This window comes from Danio rerio, chromosome 20 (genome assembly GCF_049306965.1).
Source record: "Danio rerio strain Tuebingen ecotype United States chromosome 20, GRCz12tu, whole genome shotgun sequence".
NCBI classification, from domain to species: Eukaryota; Metazoa; Chordata; class Actinopteri; order Cypriniformes; family Danionidae; genus Danio; species Danio rerio.
In genome coordinates, this window is record NC_133195.1 from 28865657 (window position 1) to 28886019 (window position 20363).

Consider the following 20363-nt stretch of genomic DNA (forward strand, 5'->3'; position numbering starts at 1 on the left):
GCTTCAAAATCATAATGAGATGCTGATTGGTTGCCTTAGTCAAATAAGCCAACCCCCAAGTCTGTATGACAGTGCTATGTACTTTGATTGACATATGACATTTATAATGGGAGTCAATGTAATGAATGGGAGTCAATGGGCAATGTAAAGTCAATGGGAACCCTTTTGGGACGTCCTAGCACCCCAGGGGTACAACCTATACCCCCTTTCAGGGTATGTTCTCACTTAGGCTGCAACCCCCTACAGATGTTGTGAATCCCATATTTCTGTGAAATTCACACTCGGCGCTGTGATTCGTCAAAGTTCGGCTCCATGTAAAGTCAATGGAGACTTTGGGACGTCCTAGCTCCCCAGGGGTACAACATTTACCGCCTTTCGGGGTGTGGTTTGAAGCCTCCTATAACCCTCTCGAGATGTTGCGAATCCCATGTCTCTACGATATTCACTGTTGGCGCTACGGCGATTTCCGGGAATAGTATCTACGAGTGTCTAGAAAATGAATGGGAGTCAATGGGCCAATGTAAGTCAATGGGAGCACTTTGGGACGTCCTAGAGCCCCAGGGGTGCAACTTATACCCCCTTGCGGGGTATGTTCTCACTTAGGCTGCAACCCCCTACAGATGATGTGAATCCCATATTTCTATGAATTTCACACTTAGCGCTATAACCTGTCAAAGTTGGGCGTAATGTTAAGTCAATGCGTTTTGGGGGGTGGTTTTGGGGCCCCTGCGGGGCCCCAAAACCACCCACCCCTTACAAAAGTCATAGCACACCATTCCCGATAAAGCCGCACGATTTGAGCCCACTTTCAAGGGTCTGGGACAAAAGCTGCGGGACTAGTTACGCGCCGAAAAAGTGTACGGAAGAAGAAGAAGAAGAAGAAGAAGAAGACAGAATAATAAACCACAATAGTAAGAATGGACTTTGCCTATGGCAAACCCCATTAATAAACCAGCACAATTGTAAGAATGGACTTTGCCTATGGCAAACCCCATTAACTAGAATTGTACATTTCCTAAAGGAAATGTGAATGGGGTTTGCGTGGCAAATCGATGGGGTACAAAATGGTACTAAACTGGGCAATAGCACTGGAAAGGTAAGAAATGGTGGTTGCTAAGATGTTGCTAGGCGGTTGCTAGGGTGTCCTGAGTGGTTGCTAGGTGGTTGCTAGGGTGTTCTGAGTGGTTGCTAAGTGGTTGCTAAGGTGTTGCTAGGCGGTTGCTAGGGTGTCCTAAGTGGTTGCTAGGTGGTTGCTAAGGTGGTTGCTAAGGTGTTGCTAGGCGGTTGCTAGGGTGTTCTGAGTGGTTGCTAGGTGGTTGCTAGGCGGTTGCTAGGGTGTTCTGAGTGGTTGCTAGGTGGTTGCTAAGGTGTTGCTAGGCGGTTGCTAAGGTGTCCTAAGTGGTTGCTAGGTGGTTGCTAAGGTGTTGCTAGGCGGTTGCTAGGGTGTTCTGAGTGGTTGCTAAGTGGTTGCTAAGGTGTTGCTAGGCGGTTGCTAGGGTGTCCTAAGTGGTTGCTAGGTGGTTGCTAAGGTGTTGCTAGGTGGTTGCTAGGGTGTTCTGAGTGGTTGCTAAGTGGTTGCTAAGGTGTTGCTAGGCGGTTGCTAGGGTGTTCTGAGTGGTTGCTAGGCGGTTGCTAAGGTGTTGCTAGGTGGTTGCTAGGGTATTCTAAGTGGTTGCTAAGGCGTTGCTAGGCGGTTGCTAGGGTGTCCTAAGTGGTTGCTAGGTGGTTGCTAAGGTGTTGCTAGGCGGTTGCTAGGGTGTCCTGAGTGGTTGCTAGGTCGTTGCTAAGGCGTTGCTAGGTGGTTGCTAGGGTATTCTAAGTGGTTGCTAAGGCGTTGCTAGGCGGTTGCTAGGGTGTCCTGAGTGGTCGCTAGGCCCTTACTAAGGCGCTACTAGGCGGTTGCTAGGTGGTTGCTAGGTGGTTGCTAGGGTAATTTGAGTGGTTGCTAGGCAGTTGCTAGGGTACCCGGGGTGGTTACTAGGCAAGCCTCATATACATGCCTGATGAAATAATTATACTTAGTAAGCATTTCTAGCAAGTTACAGTACTTGGCTAGTCAATATTAGCATGTAGCTAGTCACTGCTAGCATGTGTAGCATACAGGAAGTTCCGTTTGCTAGCATGAGTCAAACGAGCCAATCCCCAAGTCTCTACGATGTTCCGATGCTGAGATATAGTTGTTGATGAATGGTTGCTAGGGTACTCTCTTTTGTTGCTATGGGCGAGGTTACAGAGTGAACTTGAATGTGGTTGGCTGTCCAAGTCAAATGAGCCAACCCCCAAGTCAATAGGACAGTGCCAAGCAAAGATATACATGTAGGCCAGTTATAATGGCAGTCTATGGGATCAATTTGGGGGCGTGGCTTGTGGGATTCATTATCATATTGAGATGCTCATTGGTTGTCTGAGTCAGATGAGCCATCCCCCAAGTCAATAGGACACTGCTAAGCAAAGATATGCATGTAGGGCAGTTATAATGGCAGTCTATGGGATCAGTTTGGGGGCGTGGCTTGTGAGATTCATTATCATATTGAGATGCTCATTGGTTGTCTGAGTCAGATGAGCCATCCCCCAAGCCAATAGGACACTGCTAAGCAAAGATATGCATGTAGGCCAGTTATAATGGAAGTCTATGGGACCAGTTTGGGGGCGTGGCTTGTGAGCTTCATTATCATATTGAGATGCTGATTGGTTGTCTGAGTCAGATGAGCCCACCCCCATGTCTCTATGACAGTCCTATGTAATGTTATAGATGTGTGACCTTTATAATGGAAGTCAATGGGATCTGCAATGGGACATCCCACCCCATGTTAAGTCAATGGGGCACTTATTAGGGGTCTTTAAGTGGTTTGGGGGGGCGTGGCTTGTGAGCTTCAAAATCATATTGAGATGCTGATTGGTTGCCTCAGTCAAGTAAGCCAACCCCCAAGTCTGTATGACACTGCTATGTACTGTGATTGACATGTGAGTCAAGAAATGAATGGGAGTCAATGGGCCATGTAAAGTCAATGGGGACCCCTTTGGGACGTCCTAGCACCCCAGGGGTACAACTTATACCCCTTTTTGGGGTATGTTCTCATACAGGCTGCAACCCCCTACAGATGTTGCGAATCCCATATTTCTACGAATTTCACACTTGGCGCTATAACGCTTTAAAAGTCGTCCCATTTCGCGGCGCGTTTAGTGCTCTTCTAGAAAAATGAATGGGAGTCAATGGGGCCAATGTAAGTCAATGGGAGCACTTTGGGACGTCCTAGAGCCCCAGGGGTGCAACTTTTACCCCCTTGCGAGGTATGTTCTCACTTAGGCTGCAACCCTCTACAGATGCTGTGAATCCCATATTTCTACGAAATTCACACGCGGCGCTGTGAGTCGTCAAAGTTCGGCTCAATGTTAAGTCTATGGGATTTTTGGGCGGGTTTTTTGGCCCCTGCGGGGCCAAAAAACCCCCCACCCCTTATAAAAGTCATAGCACACCATTCCCGATAAGACCGCACGATTTGACCCCACTTTCAAGGGTCTGGGACGAAAGCTGCGGGACTAGTTACGCGCCAAACTTTGGGCGGAATTAAGAATAATAATTATAACTAGATTCTTAAAGTTTGAGAACAAACTTTGAGGCTGGCTTGTGAAAGCCTGACGGTAATAGTTTATTTAAACAGTTTTAAAAAGTATGAAAAGATAGATAGATAGATAGATAGATAGATAGATAGATAGATAGATAGATAGATAGATAGATAGATAGATAGATAGATAGATAGATAGATAGATAGATAGATGTTGTTAGCATGATTCTAGCATGAATTAGCATAATGTTAGCATGATTCTAGCATGAATTAGCAGGTTGTTAGCATGATTCTAGCATGAATTAGCATGTTGTTAGCATGATTCTAGCATGATTTAGCATGTTGTTAGCATGATTCTAGCATGATTTAGCATGTTGTTAGCATAATTCTAGCATGAATTAGCATGTTACTAGCATGATTCTAGTATGAATTAGCATGTTACTAGCATGATTCTAGCATGATATAGCATGTTACTAGCATGAATTAGCATGTACCTAGCATGATTTTAACATGAATTAGCATGTTACTAGCATGATTTTAGCATGAATTAGCACGATTCTAGCATGAATTAGCAGGGTGTTAGCATGATTCTAGCATAAATTAGCATGTTACTAGCATGATTCTAGCATGAATTATCATGTTGTTAGCATGATTCTAGCATGAATTAGTATGTTACTAGCATGATTCTAGCATGAATTAGCATGTTACTGACATGATTCTAGCATAAATTAGCATGTTGTTAGCACGATTCTAGCATGAATTAGCATTTGACTAGCATGATTCTAGCATGAATTAGCGTGTGACTAGCATGATTCTAGCATGAATTAGCATGTTGTTAGCATGATTCTAGCATGAATTAGCATGTTACTAGCATGATTCTAGCATGAATTAGCATGTTGTTAGCATGATTCTAACATGAATTAGCATGCTACTAGCATGATTCTAACATGAATTAGCATGTTGTTAGCATGATTCTAGCATGAATTAGCATGTGACTAGCATGATTCTAGCATGAATTAGCATGTTGTTAGCATGATTCTAGTATGAATTAGCATGTGACTGGCATGATTCTAGCATGAATTAGCATGTGACTAGCATGATTCTAGCATGAATTAGCATGTAACTAGCATGATTCTAGCATGAATTAGCATGTTGTTAGCATGATGGATAGATAGATAGAGGTAGATAGATAGATAGATAGATAGATAGATAGATAGATAGATAGATAGATAGATAGATAGATAGATAGATAGATAGATAGATAGTTAGAGATAGATAAATAGATAAATAGATAGATAGATAGATAGAGGTAGATAGATAGATAGATAGATAGATAGATAGATAGATAGAGGTAGATAGATAGATAGATAGATAGATAGAGGTAGATAGATAGATAGATAGATAGATAGATAGATAGATAGATAGATAGATAGATAGATAGATAGATAGATAGATAGATAGATATAGATAGATAGATAGATAGATAGATAGATAGATAGATAGATAGATAGATAGATAGATAGTTAGAGATAGATAGATAGATAGATAGATAGATAGATAGATAGATAGATAGATAGATAGATGGTGTGCGAGCCTGATTCAAACAAGCCAACCCCCGCCTCTCTACGATGTTCTGATGCTGAGATATAGCTGCTGTTATATCGTTGCTAGGTTAGTCTGTTTTGTTGCTATGGAGTTGATTGACAGCTTAGACTGATGATGTATCAAAGCTTCTTGCCAGTATGAACAGTTAAAAACAACCCCCATGTCTCTATCACACTGCAGCATGACAATATCAGTCTAAACCTCTTTAATGGCAGACTATGGGACAGTTGCTAGGGTGCAGTATCTGGTTGTTAGGGTGTGGCTAGAAAGTTAAAAGGCCATCAGTGATTGGCTGCTGGCTAGACTGAGTTAAATGAGCTCAATCATTAGTCTGTAGGACAGTCTGATGCAGAGTTATGGGTTCACAAAGTTTGATCCCATGTAAAGTCAATGAGAGTATTTTGCAATGGAAGTCTATGGGACGGTTTCTAGGGTCCAAAAGTGGTTGCTAGGGCGTGGCCAGAAAGTTTAAAGGTGATCAGTCACTGGCAGTTTGATAGTCTGAGTTAAATGAGCCCAGTTAGAAGTCTGTGTGACATTCTGATGCGGAGTTATGAGGTCACAAAGTTTGATCCAATGTTACGTCTATGGGATTTTTTCGACGGTCCCGGGACGTTTTTCGGAAAACCGAAAGTCGGATTAGTCGGAAAAGATATAGCAACTCGAGTCAGAATAGTTCGGAGGTCTGACCCGAGTTTGATGTTCATAGCTTGAAAGGCCTAGGACGAGATAGAGTTTAATTTTTAGTCTCAGAAGAAGAATAATAATAATACTAGAATTGTACATTTCCTAAAGGAAATGTGAATGGGGTTTGCGTGGCAAATCGATGGGGTACAAAATGGTACTAAACTGGGCAAAATAGCAGTAAATGTGGAGAAATGGTTAAATTCATGTGTTTATGTGGTTGCTAGGGTAATGTAAATGGTTGCTAGGGTGTGGCAACGCCTTTGTAATAGGTGAAGACAATAGAGATTTGATCAACCTGCATCAAAAGAACCCAAACCCTGTCTTTCTACGATATTCCTGTGCTAAAATATGGCTTGTTTATGTTGTTATATGGTTGTTAGGGGGCCTAAAGTGGTTGATAGGGAGTGTCTACAAATTTGTTATGTCACTACTTAATACCGACTTGATAGGCGGAGTAAAATGAGCCCACTCCCAAGCTTCTACGACTCTCTAATCTAGATATCAATGTCAGCCATTTTGTGTCCATGTTAAGTCTATGGGGATTTTGGGGGTTACTTTCTTGCCCCTCGTGGGGGCAGTGTACCCCCACCCTCTTTGAAAAATCATAGCACACCTCTCCTCAACAGGCCGGTCGATTTGACACCTCACTCATCATTCTAGGGCAAAAAATGCGGCCGGAGTTGCGCGCCGAACTTTTGAAAAAGTGAACAGTAATAGTAACACTAGAATTGTACATTTCCTAAAGGAAATGTGAATGGGGTTTGCGTGGCAAATCGATGGGGTACAATGTATTTTTTTTGCCTGCTAGGGTGTTCTGAGTGGTTGCTAGGTGGTTGCTATGGTGTTGCTAGGCGGTTGCAAGGGTGTTCTAAGTGGTTAGGTGGTTGCTAAGGTGTTGCTAGGTGGTTGCTAGGGTGTTCTAAGTGGTTGCTAGGTGGTTGCTAAGGTGTTGCTAGGCGGTTGCTAAGGTGTCCTAAGTGGTTGCTAGGTGGTTGCTAAGGTGTTGCTAGGTGGTTGCTAGGGTGTTCTGAGTGGTTGCTAGGTGGTTGCTAGGCGGTTGCTAGGGTGTTCTGAGTGGTTGCTAAGTGGTTGCTAAGGTGTTGCTAGGCGGTTGCTAGGGTGTTCTGAGTGGTTGTTAGGCGGTTGCTAAGGTGTTGCTAGGTGGTTGCTAGGGTATTCTAAGTGGTTGCTAAGGCGTTGCTAGGCGGTTGCTAGGGTGTCCTAAGTGGTTGCTAGGTGGTTGCTAAGGTGTTGCTAGGTGGTTGCTAGGGTATTCTAAGTGGTTGCTAGGCGGTTGCTAGGGTGTCCTGAGTGGTTGCTAGGTGGTTGCTAAGGTGTTGCTAGGTGGTTGCTAGGGTATCCTGAGTGGTTGCTAGGTGGTTGCTAAGGTGTTGCTAGGTGGTTGCTAGGGTGTTCTGAGTGGTTGCTAGGTGGTTGCTAAGGTGTTGCTAGGCGGTTGCTAAGGTGTCCTAAGTGGTTGCTAGGTGGTTGCTAAGGTGTTGCTAGGTGGTTGCTAGGGTATTCTGAGTGGTTGCTAAGGCGTTGCTAGGCGGTTGCTAGGGTGTCCTGAGTGGTCGCTAGGCCCTTACTAAGGCGTTACTAGGCGGTTGCTAGGTGGTTGCTAGGCGGTTGCTAGGGTAATTTGGGTGGTTGCTAGGCAGTTGCTAGGCTACCCTGGGTGGTTACTAGGCAAGCCTTACATACATGCCTGATGAAATATTTATACTTAGTAAGCATTTCTAGCAAGTTACAGTACATGGCTAGTCAATATTAGCATGTAGCTAGTCACTGCTAGCATGTGTAGCATATAGGAAGTTCCGTTTGCTAGCATGAGTCAAATGAGCCAATCCCCAAGTCTCTACGATGTTCCGATGCTGAGATATAGCTGTTGATGAACGGTTGCTAGGGTACTCTCTTTTGTTGCTATGGGCGAGGTTACAGAGTGAACTTGAATGTGGTTGGCTGTCCAAGTCAAATGAGCCAACCCCCAAGTCAATAGGACACTGCTAAGCAAAGATATGCATGTAGAGCAGTTATAATAGCAGTCTATGGGACCACTTTGGGGGCGTGGCTTGTGAGATTCATTATCATATTGAGATGCTGATTGGTTGTCTGAGTCAGATGAGCCATCCCCCAAGCCAATAGGACACTGCTAAGCAAAGATATGCATGTAGGGCAGTTATAATGGCAGTCTATGGGACCAGTTTGGGGGCGTGGCTTGTGAGCTTCATTATCATATTGCGATGCTGATTGGTTGTCTGAGTCAGATGAGCCCACCCCCATGTCTCTATGACACTCCTATGTAATGTTATAGATGTGTGACCTTTATAATGGAAGTCAATGGGATCTGCAATGGGACATCCCACCCCATGTTAAGTCAATGGGGCACTTATTAGGGGTCTTTAAGTGGTTTGGGGGGGCGTGGCTTGTGAGCTTCAAAATCATATTGAGATGCTGATTGGTTGCCTCAGTCAAATAAGCCTACCCTCAAGTCTGTATGACAGTGCTATGTAATCTGATTGACATGTGAGTCAAGAAATGAATGGGAGTCAATGGGCAATGTAAAGTCAATGGGGACCCCTTTGGGACGTCCTAGCACCCCAGTGGTACAACTTATACCCCCTTTTGGGGTATGTTCTCATACAGGCTGCAACCCCCTACAGATGTTGCAAATCCCATATTTCTACGAATTTCACACTTGGCGCTATAACGCTTTAAAGGTCGTCCCATTTCGCGGGGGCGTTAGTGCTGTTCTAGAAAAATGAATGGGAGTCAATGGGGCCAATGTAAGTCAATGGGAGCACTTTGGGATGTCCTAGAGCCCCAGGGGTGCAACTTTTACCCCCTTGCGAGGTATGTTCTCACTTAGGCTGCAACCCTCTACAGATGCTGTGAATCCCATATTTCTATGAAATTCACACGCGGCGCTGTGAGTCGTCAAAGTTGGGCGTAATGTTGAGTCAATGCGTTTTGGGGGGTGGTTTTGGGGCCCCTGCGGGGCCCCAAAACCACCCACCCCTTATAAAAGTCATAGCACACCATTCCCGATAAAGCCGCACGATTTGACCCCACTTTCAAGGGTCTGGGACGAAAGCTGCGGGACTAGTTACGCGCCGAAAAAGTGTACGGAAGAAGAAGAAGAAGAAGAAGGAAGAAGAATAATAAACCACAATAGTAAGAATGGACTTTGCCTATGGCAAACCCCATTAACTAGAATTGTACATTTCCTAAAGGAAATGTGAATGGGGTTTGCGTGGCAAATCGATGGGGTGAAATGCATCACCGTACTGGCCAAAAAGCAACAACATGCTAATCAAGGTTCTATCAACATGCTAACATGATTAGCATGTAGCTAGCATGATACTAATAGTGTTAGCATCATGCTAGCAACATGCTAATCGAGTTGCTAGCATCATACTAACATGATTAGCATGTAGCTAGCATGATGCTAATCGTGTTAGCATCATGCTAGCAACATGCTAATCGAGTTGCTAGCATCATGCTAACATGATTATCATGTAGCTAGCATGATGCTAATCGTGTAAGCATCATGCTAGCAACATGCTAATCGAGTTGCTAGCATCATGCTAGCAACAGTGCTAGGGTGCCCTAAGTGGTTGCTAGTTGGTTGCTAAGGTGTTGCTAGGCGGTTGCTAAGGTGTTCTAAGTGGTTGCTAGGTGGTTGCTAAGGTGTTGCTAGGCGGTTGCTAAGATGTCCTAAGTGGTTGCTAGGTGGTTGCTAAGGTGTTGCTAGGCGGTTGCGAAGGTGTCCTAAGTGGTTGCTAGGTGGTTGCTAAGGTGTTGCTAGGTGGTTGCTAGGGTGTTCTGAGTGGTTGCTAAGTTGTTGCTAGGCGGTTGCTAGGGTATTCTGAGTGGTTGCTAGGTGGTTGCTAAGGTGTTCCTAGGCGGTTGCTAGGGTGTTCTGAGTGGTTGCTAGGTGGTTGCTAAGGTGTTGCTAGGTGGTTGCTAGGGTATTCTAAGTGGTTGCTAAGGCGTTGCTAGGCGGTTGCTAGGGTGTCCTGAGTGGTCGCTAGGCCCTTACTAAGGCGTTATTAGGCGGTTGCTAGGTGGTTGCTAGGCGGTTGCTAGGGTAATTTGGGTGGTTGCTAGGCAGTTGCTAGGGTACCCTGGGTGGTTACTAGGCAAGCCTTACATACTTGCCTGATGAAATATTTATACTTAGTAAGCATTTCTAGCAAGTTACAGTACATGGCTAGTCAATATTAGCATGTAGCTAGTCACTGCTAGCATGTGTAGCATATAGGAAGTTCCGTTTGCTAGCATGAGTCAAACGAGCCAATCCCCAAGTGTCTACGATGTTCTGATGCTGAGATATAGCTGTTGATGAATGGTTGCTAGGGTACTCTGTTTTGTTGCTATGGGCGAGATTACAAAGTGAACTTGAATGTGGTTGGCTGTCCAAGTCAAATGAGCCAAACCCCAAGTCAATAGGACACTGCTAAGCAAAGATATGCATGTCGGGCAGTTATAATGGCAGTCTATGGGACCAGTTTGGGGGCGTGGCTTGTGAGATTCATTATCATATTGAGATGCTCATTGGTTGTCTGAGTCAAATGAGCCATCCCCCAAGCCAATAGGACACTGCTAAGCAAAGATATGCATGTAGGGCAGTTATAATGGCAGTCTATGGGACCAGTTTGGGGGCGTGGCTTGTGAGCTTCATTATCATATTGAGATGCTGATTGGTTGTCTGAGTCAGATGAGCCCACCCCCATGTCTCTATGACACTCCTATGTAATGTTATAGATGTGTGACCTTTATAATGGAAGTCAATGGGATCTGCAATGGGACATCCCACCCCATGTTAAGTCAATGGGGCACTTATTAAGGGTCTTTAAGTGGTTTGGGGGGGCGTGGCTTGTGAGCTTCAAAATCATAATGAGATGCTGATTGGTTGCCTTAGTCAAATAAGCCAACCCCCAAGTCTGTATGACAGTGCTATGTACTTTGATTGACATATGACATTTATAATGGGAGTCAATGTAATGAATGGGAGTCAATGGGCAATGTAAAGTCAATGGGAACCCTTTTGGGACGTCCTAGCACCCCAGGGGTACAACCTATACCCCCTTTCAGGGTATGTTCTCACTTAGGCTGCAACCCCCTACAGATGTTGTGAATCCCATATTTCTGTGAAATTCACACTCGGCGCTGTGATTCGTCAAAGTTCGGCTCCATGTAAAGTCAATGGAGACTTTGGGACGTCCTAGCTCCCCAGGGGTACAACATTTACCGCCTTTCGGGGTGTGGTTTGAAGCCTCCTATAACCCTCTCGAGATGTTGCGAATCCCATGTCTCTACGATATTCACTGTTGGCGCTACGGCGATTTCCGGGAATAGTATCTACGAGTGTCTAGAAAATGAATGGGAGTCAATGGGCCAATGTAAGTCAATGGGAGCACTTTGGGACGTCCTAGAGCCCCAGGGGTGCAACTTATACCCCCTTGCGGGGTATGTTCTCACTTAGGCTGCAACCCCCTACAGATGATGTGAATCCCATATTTCTATGAATTTCACACTTAGCGCTATAACCTGTCAAAGTTGGGCGTAATGTTAAGTCAATGCGTTTTGGGGGGTGGTTTTGGGGCCCCTGCGGGGCCCCAAAACCACCCACCCCTTACAAAAGTCATAGCACACCATTCCCGATAAAGCCGCACGATTTGAGCCCACTTTCAAGGGTCTGGGACAAAAGCTGCGGGACTAGTTACGCGCCGAAAAAGTGTACGGAAGAAGAAGAAGAAGAAGAAGAAGAAGACAGAATAATAAACCACAATAGTAAGAATGGACTTTGCCTATGGCAAACCCCATTAACTAGAATTGTACATTTCCTAAAGGAAATGTGAATGGGGTTTGCGTGGCAAATCGATGGGGTACAATGTATTTGTTTTGGTTGCTAGGGTGTTCTGAATGGTTGCTAGGGTGTTCTGAGTGGTCGCTAAGGTGTTGCAAGGCGGTTGCTAAGGTGTCCTAAGTGGTTGCTAGGTGGTTGCTAGGCGGTTGCTAGGGTGTTCTAAGTGGTTGCTAGGTTGTTGCTAAGGTGTTGCTAGGCAGTTGCTAGGGTGTTCTAAGTGGTTGCTAGGTGGTTGCTAAGGTGTTGCTAGGCGGTTGCTAAGGTGTCCTGAGTGGTTGCTAGGTGGTTGCTAAGGTGTTGCTAGGCGGTTGCTAGGGTGTCCTGAGTGGTTGCTAGGTGGTTGCTAAGGTGTTGCTAGGCGGTTGCTAGGGTGTTCTGAGTGGTTGCTAGGTGGTTGCCAGGCGGTTGCTAGGGTGTCCTGAGTGGTTGCTAGGTGGTTGCTAAGGTGTTGCTAGGCGGTTGCTAAGGTGTCCTAAGTGGTTGCTAGGTGGTTGCTAAGGTGTTGCTAGGTGGTTGCTAGGGTATTCTAAGTGGTTGCTAAGGCGTTGCTAGGCGGTTGCTAGGGTGTCCTGAGTGGTTGCTAGGTGGTTGCTAAGGTGTTGCTAGGTGGTTGCTAGGGTGTTCTGAGTGGTTGCTAGGTGGTTGCTAAGGTGTTGCTAGGCGGTTGCTAAGGTGTCCTGAGTGGTTGCTAGGTGGTTGCTAAGGTGTTGCTAGGCGGTTGCTAGGGTGTTCTGAGTGGTTGGTAGGCGGTTGCTAGGCGGTTGCTAGGGTGTCCTGAGTGGTCGCTAGGCCCTTACTAAGGCGTTACTAGGCGGTTGCTAGGTGGTTGCTAGGTGGTTGCTAGGGTAATTTGGGTGGTTGCTAGGCAGTTGCTAGGGTACCCTGGATGGTTACTAGGCAAGCCTCACATACATGCCTGATGAAATAATTATACTTAGTAAGCATTTCTAGCAAGTTACAGTACATGGCTAGTCAATATTAGCATGTAGCTAGTCACTGCTAGCATGTGTAGCATATAGGAAGTTCCGTTTGCTAGCATGAGTCAAACGAGCCAATCCCCAAGTCTCTACGATGTTCCGATGCTGAGATATAGCTGTTGATGAATGGTTGCTAGGGTACTCTGTTTTGTTGCTATGGGCGAGGTTACAGAGTGAACTTGAATGTGGTTGGGTGTCCAAGTCAAATGAGCCAACCCCCATGTCTCTATGACACTGCTATGTAAAGATATGCATGTAGACCAGTTACAATGGCAGTCTATGGGACCAGTTTGGGGGCGTGGCTTGTGAGCTTCATTATCATATTGAAAAGCTCATTGGTTGTCTGAGTCATATGAGCCATCCCCCAAGTCAATAGGACACTGCTAAGCAAAGATATGCATGTAGGCCAGTTATAATGGCAGTCTATGGGACCAGTTTGGGGGCGTGGCTTGTGAGCTTCATTATCATATTGAAAAGCTCATTGGTTGTCTTAGTCTAATGAGCCATCCCCCAAGTCAATAGGACACTGCTAAGCAAAGATATGCATCTAGCCCAATTATAATAGAAGTCTATGGGATCAATTTGGGGGCGTGGCTTGTGAGCTTCATTATCATATTGTGATGCTGATTGGCTGTCTGAGTCAAATGAGCCCACCCCCATGTCTCTATGACACTCCTATGTAATGTTATAGATGTGTGACCTTTATAATGGAAGTCAATGGGATGTGCAATGGGACATCCCACCCCATGTTAAGTCAATGGGGCAGTTATCAAGGGTCTTTAAATGGTTTGGGGGGCGTGGCTTGTGAGCTTCAAAATCATATTGAGATGCTGATTGGTTGCCTCAGTCAAGTAAGGCAACCCCCAAGTCTGGATGACATTACTATGTAATGTGATTGACATGTGAGTCAAGAAATGAATGGGAGTCAATGGGCCATGTAAAGTCAATGGGGACCCCTTTGGGACGTCCTAGCACCCCAGGGGTACAACTTATACCCCCTTTTGGGGTATGTTCTCATACAGGCTGCAGCCCCCTACAGATGTTGCGAATCCCATATTTCTACGAATTTCACACTTGGCGCTATAACGCTTTAAAGGTCGTCCCATTTCGCGGCGCGTTTAGTGCTCTCCTAGAAAAATGAATGGGAGTCAATGGGGACAATGTAAGTCAATGGGAGAGCTTTGGGACGTCCTAGAGCCCCAGGGGTGCAACTTTTACCCCATTGCGAGGTATGTTCTCACTTAGGCTGCAACCCCCTACAGATGCTGTGAATCCCATATTTCTATGAAATTCTCACTCGGCGCTGTGATTCGTCAAAGTTCGGCTCAATGTTAAGTCTATGGGATTTTTGGGGGGGTTTTTTGGCCCCTGCGGGGCCAAAAAACCCCCCACCCCTTATAAAAGTCATAGCACACCATTCCCGATAAGACCGCACGATTTGACCCCACTTTCAAGGGTCTGGGACGAAAGCTGCGGGACTAGTTACGCGCCGAAAAACGCACGGAAGAAGAAGAATAATAAAAACTAGAATTGTACATTTCCTAAAGGAAATGTGAATGGGGTTTGCGTGGCAAATCGATGGGGTACAATGTATTTTTTTTGCCTGCTAGGGTGTTCTGAGTGGTTGCTAGGGTGTTCTGAGTGGTTGCTAAGGTGTTGCAAGGTGGTTGCTAAGGTGTCCTACATGGTTGCTAGGTGGTTGCTAGGTGGTTGCTAAGGTGTTGCTAGGCGGTTGCTAAGGTGTCCTGAGTGGTTGCTAGGTGGTTGCTAAGGTGTTGCTAGGCGGTTGCTAGGGTGTCCTGAGTGGTTGCTAGGTGGTTGCTAAGGTGTTGCTAGGCGGTTGCTAGGGTGTTCTGAGTGGTTGCTAGGTGGTTGCTAGGCGGTTGCTAGGGTGTTCTGAGTGGTTGCTAGGTGGTTGCTAAGGTGTTGCTAGGCGGTTGCTAAGGTGTCCTAAGTGGTTGCTAGGTGGTTGCTAAGGTGTTACTAGGCGGTTGCTAGGGTGTCCTGAGTGGTTGCTAGGGTGTTCTGAGTGGTTGCTAGGTGGTTGCTAAGGTGTTGCTAGGCGGTTGCTAAGGTGTCCTAAGTGGTTGCTAGGTGGTTGCTAAGGTGTTGCTAGGTGGTTGCTAGGGTATTCTAAGTGGTTGCTAAGGCGTTGCTAGGCGGTTGCTAGGGTGTCCTAAGTGGTTGCTAGGTGGTTGCTAAGGTGTTGCTAGGCGGTTGCTAGGGTGTCCTGAGTGGTTGCTAGGTGGTTGCTAAGGTGTTGCTAGGTGGTTGCTAGGGTATTCTGAGTGGTTGCTAAGGCGTTGCTAGGCGGTTGCTAGGGTGTCCTGAGTGGTCGCTAGGCCCTTACTAAGGCGTTACTAGGCGGTTGCTAGGTGGTTGCTAGGCGGTTGCTAGGGTAATTTGGGTGGTTGCTAGGCAGTTGCTAGGGTACCCTGGGTGGTTACTAGGCAAGCCTCACATACATGCCTGATGAAATATTTATACTTAGTGAGCATTTCTAGCAAGTTACAGTACATGGCTAGTCAATATTAGCATGTAGCTAGTCACTGCTAGCATGTGTAGCATATAGGAAGTTCCGTTTGCTAGCATGAGTCAAACGAGCCAATCCCCAAGTCTCTACGATGGTCTGATGCCGAGATATAGCTGTTGATGAATGGTTGCTAGGGTACTCTGTTTTGTTGCTATGGGCGAGGTTACAGAGTGAACTTGAATGTGGTTGGCTGTCCAAGTCAAATGAGCCAACCCCCAAGTCAATAGGACACTGCCAAGCAAAGATATACATGTAGGCCAGTTATAATGGCAGTCTATTGGATCAATTTGGGGGCGTGGCTTGTGAGATTCATTATCATATTGAGATGCTCATTGGTTGTCTGAGTCAGATGAGCCATCCCCCAAGCCAATAGGACACTGCTAAGCAAAGATATGCTTGTAGGCCACTTATAATGGCAGTCTATGGGACCAGTTTGGGGGCGTGGCTTGTGAGCTTCATTATCATATAGTGATGCTGATTGGTTGCCTGAGTCAAATGAGCCCACCCCCATGTCTCTATGACACTACTATGTAATGTTATAGATGTGTGACCTTTATAATGGAAGTCAATGGGATCTGCAATGGGACATCCCACCCCATGTTAAGTCAATGGGGCAGTTATTAAGGGTCTTTAAGTGGTTTGGGGGGGGCGTGGCTTGTGAGCTTCAAAATCATATTGAGATGCTGATTGGTTGCCTCAGTCAAGTTAGCCAACCCCAAAGTCTGTATGACACTGCTATGTAATGTGATTGACATGTGAGTCAAGAAATGAATGGGAGTCAATGGGCCATGTAAAGTCAATGGGGACCCCTTTGGGACGTCCTAGCACCCCAGGGGTACAACTTATACCCCTTTTTGGGGTATGTTCTCATACAGGCTGCAACCCCCTACAGATGTTGCGAATCCCATATTTCTACGAATTTCACACTTGGCGCTATAACGCCTAAAAGGTCGTCCCATTTCGCGGCGCGTTTAGTGCTCTCCTAGAAAAATGAATGGGAGTCAATGGGGCCAATGTAAGTCAATGGGAGCACTTTGGGACGTCCTAGAGCCCCAGGGGTGCAACTTTTACCCCCTTGCAAGGTATGTTCTCACTTAGGCTGCAACCCTCTACAGATGCTGTGAATCCCATTTTTCTATGAAATTCACACGCGGCGCTGTGAGTCGTCAAAGTTCGGCTCAATGTTAAGTCTATGGGATTTTTGGGGGGGTTTTTTGGCCCCTGCGGGGCCAAAAAACCCCCGACCCCTTATAAAAGTCATAGCACACCATTCCCGATAAGACCGCACGATTTGAGCCCACTTTCAAGGGTCTGGGACGAAAGCTGCGGGACGAGTTACGCGCCGAAAAACGTACGGAAGAAGAATAATAATAAGAATAAGCCATGCACAATTGTAAGAATGGACTTTGCCTATGGCAAACCCCATTAACTAGAATTGTACATTTCCTAAAGGAAATGTGAATGGGGTTTGCGTGGCAAATCGATGGGGTACAAAATGGTACTAAACTGGGCAATAGCACTGGAAAGGTAAGAAATGGTGGTTGCTAAGATGTTGCTAGGCGGTTGCTAGGGTGTCCTGAGTGGTTGCTAGGTGGTTGCTAGGGTGTTCTGAGTGGTTGCTAAGTGGTTGCTAAGGTGTTGCTAGGCGGTTGCTAGGGTGTCCTAAGTGGTTGCTAGGTGGTTGCTAAGGTGGTTGCTAAGGTGTTGCTAGGCGGTTGCTAGGGTGTTCTGAGTGGTTGCTAGGTGGTTGCTAGGCGGTTGCTAGGGTGTTCTGAGTGGTTGCTAGGTGGTTGCTAAGGTGTTGCTAGGCGGTTGCTAAGGTGTCCTAAGTGGTTGCTAGGTGGTTGCTAAGGTGTTGCTAGGCGGTTGCTAGGGTGTTCTGAGTGGTTGCTAAGTGGTTGCTAAGGTGTTGCTAGGCGGTTGCTAGGGTGTCCTAAGTGGTTGCTAGGTGGTTGCTAAGGTGTTGCTAGGTGGTTGCTAGGGTGTTCTGAGTGGTTGCTAAGTGGTTGCTAAGGTGTTGCTAGGCGGTTGCTAGGGTGTTCTGAGTGGTTGCTAGGCGGTTGCTAAGGTGTTGCTAGGTGGTTGCTAGGGTATTCTAAGTGGTTGCTAAGGCGTTGCTAGGCGGTTGCTAGGGTGTCCTAAGTGGTTGCTAGGTGGTTGCTAAGGTGTTGCTAGGCGGTTGCTAGGGTGTCCTGAGTGGTTGCTAGGTCGTTGCTAAGGCGTTGCTAGGTGGTTGCTAGGGTATTCTAAGTGGTTGCTAAGGCGTTGCTAGGCGGTTGCTAGGGTGTCCTGAGTGGTCGCTAGGCCCTTACTAAGGCGCTACTAGGCGGTTGCTAGGTGGTTGCTAGGTGGTTGCTAGGGTAATTTGAGTGGTTGCTAGGCAGTTGCTAGGGTACCCGGGGTGGTTACTAGGCAAGCCTCATATACATGCCTGATGAAATAATTATACTTAGTAAGCATTTCTAGCAAGTTACAGTACTTGGCTAGTCAATATTAGCATGTAGCTAGTCACTGCTAGCATGTGTAGCATACAGGAAGTTCCGTTTGCTAGCATGAGTCAAACGAGCCAATCCCCAAGTCTCTACGATGTTCCGATGCTGAGATATAGTTGTTGATGAATGGTTGCTAGGGTACTCTCTTTTGTTGCTATGGGCGAGGTTACAGAGTGAACTTGAATGTGGTTGGCTGTCCAAGTCAAATGAGCCAACCCCCAAGTCAATAGGACAGTGCCAAGCAAAGATATACATGTAGGCCAGTTATAATGGCAGTCTATGGGATCAATTTGGGGGCGTGGCTTGTGGGATTCATTATCATATTGAGATGCTCATTGGTTGTCTGAGTCAGATGAGCCATCCCCCAAGTCAATAGGACACTGCTAAGCAAAGATATGCATGTAGGGCAGTTATAATGGCAGTCTATGGGATCAGTTTGGGGGCGTGGCTTGTGAGATTCATTATCATATTGAGATGCTCATTGGTTGTCTGAGTCAGATGAGCCATCCCCCAAGCCAATAGGACACTGCTAAGCAAAGATATGCATGTAGGCCAGTTATAATGGAAGTCTATGGGACCAGTTTGGGGGCGTGGCTTGTGAGCTTCATTATCATATTGAGATGCTGATTGGTTGTCTGAGTCAGATGAGCCCACCCCCATGTCTCTATGACAGTCCTATGTAATGTTATAGATGTGTGACCTTTATAATGGAAGTCAATGGGATCTGCAATGGGACATCCCACCCCATGTTAAGTCAATGGGGCACTTATTAGGGGTCTTTAAGTGGTTTGGGGGGGCGTGGCTTGTGAGCTTCAAAATCATATTGAGATGCTGATTGGTTGCCTCAGTCAAGTAAGCCAACCCCCAAGTCTGTATGACACTGCTATGTACTGTGATTGACATGTGAGTCAAGAAATGAATGGGAGTCAATGGGCCATGTAAAGTCAATGGGGACCCCTTTGGGACGTCCTAGCACCCCAGGGGTACAACTTATACCCCTTTTTGGGGTATGTTCTCATACAGGCTGCAACCCCCTACAGATGTTGCGAATCCCATATTTCTACGAATTTCACACTTGGCGCTATAACGCTTTAAAAGTCGTCCCATTTCGCGGCGCGTTTAGTGCTCTTCTAGAAAAATGAATGGGAGTCAATGGGGCCAATGTAAGTCAATGGGAGCACTTTGGGACGTCCTAGAGCCCCAGGGGTGCAACTTTTACCCCCTTGCGAGGTATGTTCTCACTTAGGCTGCAACCCTCTACAGATGCTGTGAATCCCATATTTCTACGAAATTCACACGCGGCGCTGTGAGTCGTCAAAGTTCGGCTCAATGTTAAGTCTATGGGATTTTTGGGCGGGTTTTTTGGCCCCTGCGGGGCCAAAAAACCCCCCACCCCTTATAAAAGTCATAGCACACCATTCCCGATAAGACCGCACGATTTGACCCCACTTTCAAGGGTCTGGGACGAAAGCTGCGGGACTAGTTACGCGCCAAACTTTGGGCGGAATTAAGAATAATAATTATAACTAGATTCTTAAAGTTTGAGAACAAACTTTGAGGCTGGCTTGTGAAAGCCTGACGGTAATAGTTTATTTAAACAGTTTTAAAAAGTATGAAAAGATAGATAGATAGATAGATAGATAGATAGATAGATAGATAGATAGATAGATAGATAGATAGATAGATAGATAGATAGATAGATAGATAGATAGATAGATAGATAGATAGATAGATGTTGTTAGCATGATTCTAGCATGAATTAGCATAATGTTAGCATGATTCTAGCATGAATTAGCAGGTTGTTAGCATGATTCTAGCATGAATTAGCATGTTGTTAGCATGATTCTAGCATGATTTAGCATGTTGTTAGCATGATTCTAGCATGATTTAGCATGTTGTTAGCATAATTCTAGCATGAATTAGCATGTTACTAGCATGATTCTAGTATGAATTAGCATGTTACTAGCATGATTCTAGCATGATATAGCATGTTACTAGCATGAATTAGCATGTACCTAGCATGATTTTAACATGAATTAGCATGTTACTAGCATGATTTTAGCATGAATTAGCACGATTCTAGCATGAATTAGCAGGGTGTTAGCATGATTCTAGCATAAATTAGCATGTTACTAGCATGATTCTAGCATGAATTATCATGTTGTTAGCATGATTCTAGCATGAATTAGTATGTTACTAGCATGATTCTAGCATGAATTAGCATGTTACTGACATGATTCTAGCATAAATTAGCATGTTGTTAGCACGATTCTAGCATGAATTAGCATTTGACTAGCATGATTCTAGCATGAATTAGCGTGTGACTAGCATGATTCTAGCATGAATTAGCATGTTGTTAGCATGATTCTAGCATGAATTAGCATGTTACTAGCATGATTCTAGCATGAATTAGCATGTTGTTAGCATGATTCTAACATGAATTAGCATGCTACTAGCATGATTCTAACATGAATTAGCATGTTGTTAGCATGATTCTAGCATGAATTAGCATGTGACTAGCATGATTCTAGCATGAATTAGCATGTTGTTAGCATGATTCTAGTATGAATTAGCATGTGACTGGCATGATTCTAGCATGAATTAGCATGTGACTAGCATGATTCTAGCATG

At 45.5% G+C, this 20363-nt stretch overlaps 1 protein-coding gene and 1 long non-coding RNA gene across 7 annotated transcripts in view; both read left to right on the plus strand.

Annotated features, from left to right (window-relative positions):
* Window positions 1–20363, plus strand: part of syne1a (spectrin repeat containing, nuclear envelope 1a) — a 329974-nt gene that overhangs the window by 121657 nt on the left and 187954 nt on the right. The window lies entirely within an intron of this gene.
* LOC141379243 (uncharacterized) lies at window positions 1606–8987 on the plus strand. The gene is made up of 3 exons (XR_012395721.1): window positions 1606–1819; window positions 6761–6900; window positions 7257–8987. It is a non-coding gene; the product is annotated as an uncharacterized lncRNA (long non-coding RNA).